At 41.4% G+C, this 10,680-nt stretch overlaps 1 pseudogene; it reads right to left on the bottom strand.

Annotated features, from left to right (window-relative positions):
• Positions 1-9,116: 9,116 nt before the first annotated feature.
• LOC110541375 (large ribosomal subunit protein eL27-like) lies at positions 9,117-9,513 on the bottom strand (annotated as a pseudogene).
• Between the last annotated feature and the right edge of the window lie 1,167 nt (positions 9,514-10,680).

Raw genomic sequence — 10,680 nt, forward strand, 5'->3', positions numbered from 1 at the left:
CACTTCCCACTGATTATCACCTGGGTACTGGGGCACAGAGCTCCAACCTCAGACCTACAGAAGCCTGGGATCCACAGGTTCAGCCCCAGACACTGCACCAAGGTGCAACCTGTCTCCCTAGCTAAGCTGAAAAAACAGTGGGGTTCCCTGCCACTTCAAGAGGACTGCACCCAGCAAACACGGTGTAAGAGGAGCAGCAGCAGCCCACTAAATTCAGAGCAAGTAACCCAGCAGCAGGGCAGCTGTCTCCAGGACTTCTGGTGAGAGGAGAGCTCCCCTGATTACCAACAACCACTTACCACACAGGTGAACTGTGGCAATTCCTGAGAAGCACCAGCCATTCAGTGACCATTCCCCAAAAGCTGAGAAGGTCTCCTTCAGAAACAACCATCTTCCTCCCAAGGGGATTGTCCCACCCCAGGATTCCAGGAGGTACCAGAAACTAACAGGCAACACCTGTGACAACCAGATGGGTAGAGACCAGTATAAAGGCACAATCAACAAAAGGCAAAGCAATATGGTGTCTTCGGAACCCAGTTATCCTGGACACCCCAGCATAAGTGAAATTCAGGAAGATGACCTTACATCTATGCTTATGAAGAGATTAATGGAGAAAAAAATAAAATGCATAAAGAATTAGAGGAAGATAAAGTCAGACAGATTATGACCATCCATGAAGAAATAGAAGAAGATAAAGTCAAATAAATTATGGCCATCTGGAAAGAAATGGAGAAAGATAAAGTAAAACAGAGTATGGCCATCCATAAGAAATACAGTGTCGGGAGCTGTGACTCAGCGGCCTGCTTTGATATTTAAATCTCGGCAGAGAGATGGCTTTTAGGAGGCCATTACTAATGGCAGAGGAGAACTTGCAAGTCCATCTCCTTTTGTTTGTGACAACAGGTGGGATAGCTTGTGAGGGTTACACCTCTTCCTCAGGCTCCTTGTGCAAATTAACCTATTGTTCTGAGATGTTTTACTGGCAAAAAGTAACTCCTCAAAAAATAAAGGGGTCAGAAGGCTGGAGGCAGAGAATGAGGCAGCACTTGAGACTTGCTGCTGGCACTGCTTGCTGCAGCAGCCTGCCTTTTGTCGAGTCTGGACCTTTAAAAAGTTTCCTGTGTGCTGTGTGTTTATTTTATTAATTTTAATCCTCATACCCAACTCAAGAACCATTTGACTCTGCCCGGCTGGCTCCGGCAATACAGAAAGATGCAGCCAAACAGTTTGTGGAAATAATTAAGTCATAAAAGAAACAGAGGAATGTTCAAACAAACAGTTGAAGGAATTGGAGGAAAAAACAGAAAACACAGTCAGACAGATGAAGGAAATCAACAAAACAGTGCAAGAACTGAAGATAGAATTGAAAAAAAATTCAAAAAAACACAAATGGAGGAAGTCATGGAGAGGAAGAACTTAGGAATGAAAACAGGAACTATAGAGGTAAGCATAACCAACAGACTACAAGAGATGGAAGAAAAAATCACAGATATGGAAGATACAATGGAAGAAAACGATGTATCCATCAAAGAAAATGTTAAATCTAAAAAATTCCTGACAAGATCATCCAAGAAATCCAAGACAACATGAAAAGACAAAACCTAAGAATAATAGGAAAGGAGGAAAAAGAAGATTCACATCTCCAAGGCTCAGAAAATGTTTTCAACAAAATCATAGAAAAACATTTCTCCAAATTAAAGAAGAGAATTATAAGCATACAAGAGGCCTACAGAACACCTAATAAATTATACCAAAAAAGAAAATCCTCCCACCACATAACAATAAAAACAGAAAGTATACAGAACAAGGAAAGAATTCTAAAAGGTGCAAGGCAAAAAGGCCAAGTAACATAAAATGGGAAACCCATCAGAATCACATTTGACTTCTCAAGAGAGACTATGAAAGCCAGAAGGGCCTGGATGGATATCATGCAGACCCTAAGAGAACACAGATCTCAGCCCAGGCTACTATACCCAGCAAAACTCTCAATGATCATAGATGGACAAAACAAGATATCAATTACAAAAACAAATTTAAACAATACCTACCCACAATTCCAGCATTACAGAAGATACTAGAAGGAAAAACACAACCCAGGGAAAATAAATAGTCAAGTAAACACAGGAAATAAATAACCTCACTACAGCAAAACTAAAAGTAGCCAAGCACACAAACACACTACCACAACCAACATCAAAATCAAAGATTCTAACAGCCACTGGTCAGTAATCTCTCTCAACAAGTTTATTGGACTCAACATTCCAATAAAAAGACACAGATTAACAGAAAGAATGCATAAATAAGACCCAACAATCTGTTGCATACAAGAAACACACCTACATCACAAAGATGGATATTACCTGGAAGTAAAAGGCTGGAGGATGGTTTTCCAAGCAAATGGACCCAAGAATCAAGCAGGAGTAGCCAAAATTAATCAAATGAGATCCAATCAAATTTCAACCAAAATTAATCAAATGAGATGGGGAAGGTCACTTCATACTCACCAAAGGAAACTTCCACCAAGAAGACATCACAATTCTGAACATCTATGCCCCAAATACAAGGGCATCAACATTTGGAAAAGAAACATTAATAAAGCTTAAACAACACATAGATCCCTACACATTAATAGAGGGAGACTTCAACACCTCACTCTCAACAAAGAATAGGTCAACAAAACAGAAATTAAACAAAGAAACAATGACTCTAACAGAGGTCATGAATCAAATGGACCTAACAAACATCTACAGAAACTTTCACCCAAACACAAAAGAATTTACCTTCTTCTCAGCATCACATGGTCCATTCTACAAAATAGACTATATAGTTGGTCACAAAGCAAGCCTCAACAATACAAGAAGACTGAAACAATCACTTGTATCCTGGACCTCAACAACAACAGAAATAGCAAAAAGATTGCACACACGTGGAAACTGAACAACTTGCTACTCAATGACAGCTGGGTCAGGGAAGAAATAAAGAAATTAAAGTCTTCCTAGAATTCAATGAAAATGAAGGCACAACGTACCCACACTTAGAGGACCCAATGAAAACAGTGCTAAGAGGAAAGTTCATAGCACTAAGAGCCTTCAAGAAGAAATTTGAAACATCTCAAACAAGTGACAGTTCACTTGAAAGCCCTAGGAAAAAAAAGAGGCAGACACATCCAAGAGGAGTATATGTCTAGAAATAATCAAATTCAGAGCTGTGATCAATAAATTAGAAACAAATAAAACAAATCAAAGAATCAATGAAACCAAGAGTTGTTCCTTTGAGAAAATCAACAAGATAGACAAACCCTTAGCCAAACTAAAAGGCAGAGAGAAACTATCCAAATCAGCAAAATTAGAAATGAAAGGGGGGACATAACAATAGACAATGAAGAAATGCAAACAATCATTAGGTCACAATTCAAAAGCATATACAGCATAAAATTTGAAAATCTCAATGAAAAGAACAATTTTTTTTTTGGATCAGTTACACTTACCAAAGCTGAATCAAGACCAGGTAAATGAATTAAACAGTCCTATGTTCACTAACGAAATAGAAGCTGTCATGAAAAATCTCCCATCCAAAAGAATTCCAGGCTCAGATGGTTTCAGTGTGAAATTCTACCAGACCTTCAAAGAGGAGCTAACACCAGTACTCTTCAAACTAGTCAACAAAATAGAAACAGAAGGAACATAACCAAACACATTCTATGAAGCCACAGTCACCTTGGTACCTAAACCTCACAAATACTCAACAAAGAAAGAATTAAAAAAAAATCTCCCTTATGAACATTGATGCAAAAATACTCAGCAAAATACTCTCAAACCGAATCCAAGAACACAAAAAAGATATCATCCACTATGACCAAGAATACTTCATCCTATGTATGCAGGGGTGGTTCAATATAGAGAAATAATCAATGTAATCCACCATATAAACAAACTGAAAGCAAAAACCACATGATAATTTCCTCAAATGCTGAAAATACATTTGACAAAATCCAACACCAATTCAAATTTAAAGTCCTGGAGAGATCAGGGATACAAGGGACATACCTAAACATAGTAAAGGCAATATACAGCAGGCCTATAGCCAACATCAAACTAAATGGAGAGCAAGTTAAATCAATCCCACTGAAAACAGGGACAAGGCAAGGCTGCCCTCTCTCTTCATATCTCTTCAACATAGTTCGGGAAGTCCTTGATGGAGCAATAAGAAAAATAAAAGAGATCAAGGGGATTCAGTGTGAAAAGTAAGAAGTCAAAGTATCACTATTTGGTAGCATACATGAGCAACCCTAAAAATTCTACCAGGGAACTCCTACAGCTGAAAAACACCTTTGGCAAAGTGGCTGGATACAAAGTTAACTCAAAAATATCAGTAGCAATCCTGTATACCAAAGACAAATGGACTGAGAAAAAAATTGGTATATAATACCCTTCACAACAGCTACTAATAACATAAAGTACCTTGGTGTAACTCTAACCAAGCAAGTCAAAGACTTGTATGAAAAAAAACTTCAAGTCTCTGAAGAAAGAAATTGAAGAAGATATTAGGAGATGGAAAGATCTCCTATGCTCATGGCTTGGCAGGATTAACATACTAAAAATGGCCATCTTGCCAAAAGCAATCATCAAATTCAATGTAATTCCCATCAAATTGCCAACACAATTCTTTAAAGACCTTGAAAGAAAAATTCTCAACTTCATATGGATAACAAGAAACCCAGAATCACTAAAACAATCCTCTCTTCTGGTGGGATCTCAATCCCTAATCTCAAGCTGTACTACAGAACAATAGTAATAAAAATTGCATGGTATTGGCATAGAAACAGAATGGTGGATCAATAGAACCATATAGAAGACCCAGAAATAAACCCACACACCTTGGATACTTGATTATTGACAAAGAAGCCAAAACTATACAGTGGAAAAAAGATAGCATCTTCAACAAATGGTGCTGGTCTAACTGGATATCTACATGTAAAAAAATGCAAATATATCCATATTTATCACCCTGCACAAAACTAAAGTCCATGTAGATCAAAGACCTCAACATAAAACCAGACACACTAAATCAGTTAGAAGAAAAATTGGGAAGACCCTAGAACTCATTGGTACAGGAGACAACTTCCTGAACAATACACCAACAGCACAGGTTCTAAGAGCAACAATAAATAAATGGGACCTTATGAAACTGAAAAGCTTCTTCTGTAAAGTAAAGGATACTGCTGTCAAAACCAAACGACAGCCTACAGATTGGGAAATGATCTTCACCTCTGAGTCAGACAGAGGGCTAACATCCAGAATATATAAAGAACTCAAGAAGTTAAACAGCAACAAGTGAAGTAATCCAATAAAAAATGGAGTACAGAGCTAAACAGAGAATTCTCAATAGAGGAATATCCGATGACAGAGAAACACTTAAAGAAATGCTCAGAGAGATCCAAGATGGCGGCGACCAGCACAGACAGTATATGAGAGGCAGAGGATCTGAAACTCCAGAACTGGTGAACGGAGGGACAGCTAAAGCCAGAAAATCAACAGTGAGGCTTTCTGAACAAGAGGGAACATCACATGAGTTGAGACCTTTAGTCTCAGGTCACCTGCAGACTTCTTTGGGGACAGAGAAAAACCATCTTTTGATCCCCTTGCATTCCCTTTTTTCAGGCCTCCTTCTTCTTCCTAGGTGGAGACAGCTCACAGAGATTCTCAGCACAGAACTCACTGTTGACTGAGACAACAGAGGCGGGGTTTCTAGCTCCTCAGCCAAGGCTGCCAGCTGCACCTTCCTTCAGAGTCCCAGATCAGAGGTACCATCCTCCCGGGTCCCACGTCTGTGAGCAGCAGTAGTGGAATTCGCAGGGCCTCCCAGCCAGTGACTGTAAGGCCTGCCCAATCCCTCAGTGGCAGATAGACAGCTTTACAGTCACCAAAGTCCAGAAGACCCGCCAGACAAACAAGGCACACCAGGCGCCGGGCCACCTAGGTCTGTGGATCACTGTTGTGGCTCCCCAGGACTTTCCAGAAGACATCTGGACAGGCCTCCCAGTCTGCGGCTGCAGCTGGACTCCCTAGTTCAGTGGTTACAGCAACACTGAGCTTGTGGAGCTCATCAGTCCTCCTACATATGACACAGAAGGTCCAAACCTGAGAGTAGAGAGCTGGGGTACCACGGTCCTTGCCGATGTGAGCTGCTTGAGAGTGAGTGTGCATCAAGTTCGTGCAGAGCCCCAGATCCAGAGTCCTTCTAAACTAGCAGCCAGATATCAGATCCCTCCCACCCACACACCCACTGTGGGAAACAGAGGGACTCTTGGGACATTGAAGCCCGTGCTCTGCGGTTGTCCAGTGGAGTTTAGACAAAAAACACCTGGAGCTCAGACAGAGCTGAATACCAGTAGCCTGTAGGCCACTGAGGTATTAGAGAATTTGCATAAGGAAATTGCACCCTCGATTATCACCAGCGCCTGCTACACATTCAGCGAATGCAACCCCGTCTATGTGTGTAAGGCAGCACCCCTCCCACACAATCAAGGGTTCTACATTCTCCAGCACCCTGTCCCTCAAGAAACACTTCCACACACACACACACTCTTGCCCACACTTATCCTTCTGCTCCAGCTGAGTTTCCTCCCACGGTTACAGCTGAAACACCAACGTGCACGCTGAAACAAATTCTCCAAACACCAGAGAGACATGGTACCAGTCTGAACTGAAGAATCCAGGAACAGTGAAGGTTATAGATAAGCAAATGTCCAGAGGTCAGCGAAAGAACACATCCAACAAAAATCAGAACATCATGGCTTCACCAACAACCCCCAAAATCAATGGATACTCCAATTCATCAGAAACACAGGAAAATGACTTTAAAGCTTTGCTTCTCCAGTTATTAGAGGCACATAAAGAGGAAAAAAGCAAATTTCTCATAAATAGCCATACAAATACAGTTAAAAGGAAATGAACAAAGCTCTCAAAGAAACACAGCCAAATATAGCCAAAACCCATGGCAGCTCAGTCTCCAAATGGACTCCCTAGGAAGGGGAACAGGGGCTGTTTCTGACATGAACTCAGCAGCTTGCTCCTTGATCACCTCCCCCTGAGTTGGGGAAGCCTTACCAGACAACAGAGGAAGACAGTGCAGACAGTCCTGATGAGACCTGATAGGCTAGGGTCAGATGGTAGGAAGGAGAACCTCCCCTACCAGTGGGCTGTGGAAGGGGCATGGGAGAAGAGGGAGGGAGGGTGGGATTGGGAGGAGATGAGGGAGGGGGCTACAGCAGGATATAAAGTGAATAAATTGTAATAAATAAATAAAATTTTAAAGGAATAATTTTTTTCTTTTTTTAACTTTTATTAATTACACTTTATTCACTTTGTATCCCCACATAAACCTCTCCCTTCTCCCCTCTTAATCCCACCTTCCCTCCCCATTCTTCACGAATGCCCCTCCCCAAGTCCACTAATAGGGGAGGTCCCCCTTTCCTTCCTTCTGATTTTAGTCTATCAGATCTCATCAGGAGTGGCTGCATTGTCATCTTCTCTGGCCTGGTAAGGCTGCTCCCCCTGAGGAGGAGATGATCAAAGAGCAGGCCAATCAGTTTATGTCAGAAGCAGTCCCTGTTCCCATTACTATGGAACCCCCTTGGACACTGAACTGCCATGGGCTACATCTATACAGGGGTTCTAGGTTATCTCCATGTCTGGTACTTGGTTGGAGTATCAGTCTCTGGAAAGACCTCTGTGTTCAAATTTTCTGGTTCTGTTGCTCTCCTTGTGGAGTTCCTGTTCTATCCAGATCTTACTATTTCTCACTTCTTTCATAAGATTCCATGCACTCTGTCCAACAGTTGGCCATAAGTCTCAGCATCTGCTTTGATAGTCTGCAGGGCAGAGCCTTTCAGAGGCCCTCTGTGGCAGGTTATGATTAACCCAGAGTGATAATAGGCTATGGTCTGAGACGTTCTGCAAAACAATTTGTTCAGTATCCTCCAGAAAAATATGTATGATGTTGCCTATTAGGAAGAAGCAGCAGATATTCTTCTAGCTTTGGGCAAACCAAAAGCATAGAAAAGCCACATATATAAGTAAATTTAAATTTTTTATGGGAAAAACACCATAATTTTCTAGCTGAACATAGTTATATTGGCCTGCAGAACTGTCACTTGGGAACATGAAGTAAGAGGAACATGCATTTGAGGCCAATTTATGATCTAGTAGTCAATAAATTATTGAATGCCTGTCTCAATGTCCATATTACTTCTCAACAAATTACTACATCCCCTGTGTTTCAGATTGATGGAAAATGAGATCAAATATCAATATATGTCAATAGCTGTTCAGTGGGTTTGTGAAGCATTAGCTTTAATTGTTTACATCATGACAACACTTAGGCCAATTTATTAATTATCTTTTTATTATAAAACAACTTAAAACAGATTCTTTACAGACTAATAGTTGTGGTTTTTGGTTTTTTTTGTTTTTTGTTTTTTTTTTGTTGTTTTTTTTTTTTTTTTTTTTCATGTCCCACTAGTTTCTCTGCTTTCAGGCCTTTGGCAAGATAGAAATATAGGAAGGCAATGTAGAAAGGCGTGAAGAGGGGAAGTTGCTTACCTCGGGACAGTCAGAAAGCACACAGAAAAGCAAAAAAAGAACAGATGTCCTTCAAACAAAACACCCAGTGACCTGCTTCTTATGCAATATTAAATCACTGGTGAATTAAGCAGTCCGCTGATGTAGTTAACATCCTCACAATGTAGCCCATTCACAATACTACCACTAGGTGTGTATGTGGGGGGGGGGGATTGCTCTCAGCACAAGAGCAGCGGAGGAACAGTCCGCCCACAAACTGTAACAGCTCTACCCATGCCTTTTGTTTTTGTTTTTTAAGATTTATTTTAATGTTTTTTATTTTACCTGTATGTGCATGGGCCTGAATGTATACATATGCGTCAGGTGTGTGCTGATGCCCACAGAGGGGCCAGAAGAGGGCCTCAGGACCCCAAATCCAGAGTTACATGAGGTCATAAGACTCATGACTACTAAGAACTGAGCAGCAGGCCTATTTAAGATGATCAAGGGCTCTTTTGTTTAAATAATTTTTTATTGATAGAAATTAAAATATACCTAAAAACGAAGCTTCTGGAAAAACCATTTGTTCTTCCTTGTCTTGTATCGTTCCTTAAAGTTGACCTTGGCCTCCCACCTGGCCTTCTGTTTCAGAGCTGGGTCTCTAAAGACATCCTTGTTGACAACAGTTTTGTTCAAGGGGATGTCCACAGAGTACCAGGTGGGCAAGAGGTGACTGTAGTTACAAACTTTCACAAAGGACTTGATCTTTGATCTCTTGGCGATGTTCTTCTTGCCCATGGCAGCTATCACTTTTCGGGGATAATGGTCAATTCCAGTCACCAGGATGGTCTGAGATGCTGTCTTCAATATTTTTCATGATGATGGCTTTGTGTCCAAAGTAGTGTCCAGCCAGGACAAGCATCACTTTCCCATGTTTCATGAACCTGCTCATTTTGACAGCAAGGAGCTGGCACCCAGTGAAAAGGAAAGGAGTAAGTGTGCTTAACTGCTGGGCCCTCTCTCTCCAGCCCCTCTTCCTTCTTTGCTGCAGTGTAGTTCTGTAGTCAAGTTACATGATAGACACCTTTGTCTGGAGAGCTGCCAAGTTTTTTTTTTTTTTTTTTTTAACTTGGGACATTTTCTTTGCCATATTGATTTCTTTGATCTCTGTTTTACCCTTTTCTAGTTTTTATTGACAACATACAAATCCCCTAGGTAGTTAAACTAAAATGAACCATGTGGACCTTTCCTCTTAGTTTCTTCTGACAAATCAGCACCAGATACCGTCATCTATCCCCATCGATTCTGTGACCAGCATAGTGCAGCACCTGGCCATTTATCCTTTATCATAGTCTTGAGTTTCTATTGCTATGATGAAACACAATGATCAAAAAGTAATTAGGGGAAGAAAGGGTTTATTCTGCTTACACATCTACAGTGCTGTTCATTACTGAAGGAACTCAGAACAGGGACTCAAACAGGGCACGCACCTGAAGGCAGGAGCTGACACAAAGGCCATGGAGGGGTGGTGCTTACTGGCTTGTTCAGCCAGCTTTAAGAAACAAAAATAAAAAACCAGGTCACTTTACAGCCTGATCCCAGCCCCTCCCCATCTTCTTCCAGTCCTACCCACATATTCCCTCCCTACATTCCCCTCTCTCCATTTTCTCAGAGAAATGGAGGAGTCACTAAGGGTTACCAACCCACCCTGGCCTATCTAGTCCCAGCAGGACCAAGCGCACTGTCTCACTGAGGCCAGGCAAGGCAGCCCAGCTAGGCCTGAAAGATAGTTCTTGTGACATGTGACCCTGGATATAGATAGCTATGGAGATTCTTTGAGAGGTAGAGCCATGAGCTTTATTGCTTTGTCATGTAACCATCTTCAAGGCAGTGGAAAGAGTGCTACATATGTGTTGGGGGCTTAGGTCCACCCATGCATGCTCTTTAGTTCATGGTTCAATCACTGTGAGCCCCCATGGGCCTAGGTTAGTTGACTCTGTAGGTCTTCTGTGGTGTCCTTGACCCCTCTAGCTCCCTTTATCCTTCCTCCCACTCTTCACAAAACTCCCCAAGCTCAGCATATTGCTTGGGTTTGAGTCTCTGCATCTGTTTCCATCAG

This window comes from Meriones unguiculatus, chromosome 6 (genome assembly GCF_030254825.1).
Source record: "Meriones unguiculatus strain TT.TT164.6M chromosome 6, Bangor_MerUng_6.1, whole genome shotgun sequence".
Lineage (NCBI taxonomy): Eukaryota > Metazoa > Chordata > Mammalia > Rodentia > Muridae > Meriones > Meriones unguiculatus.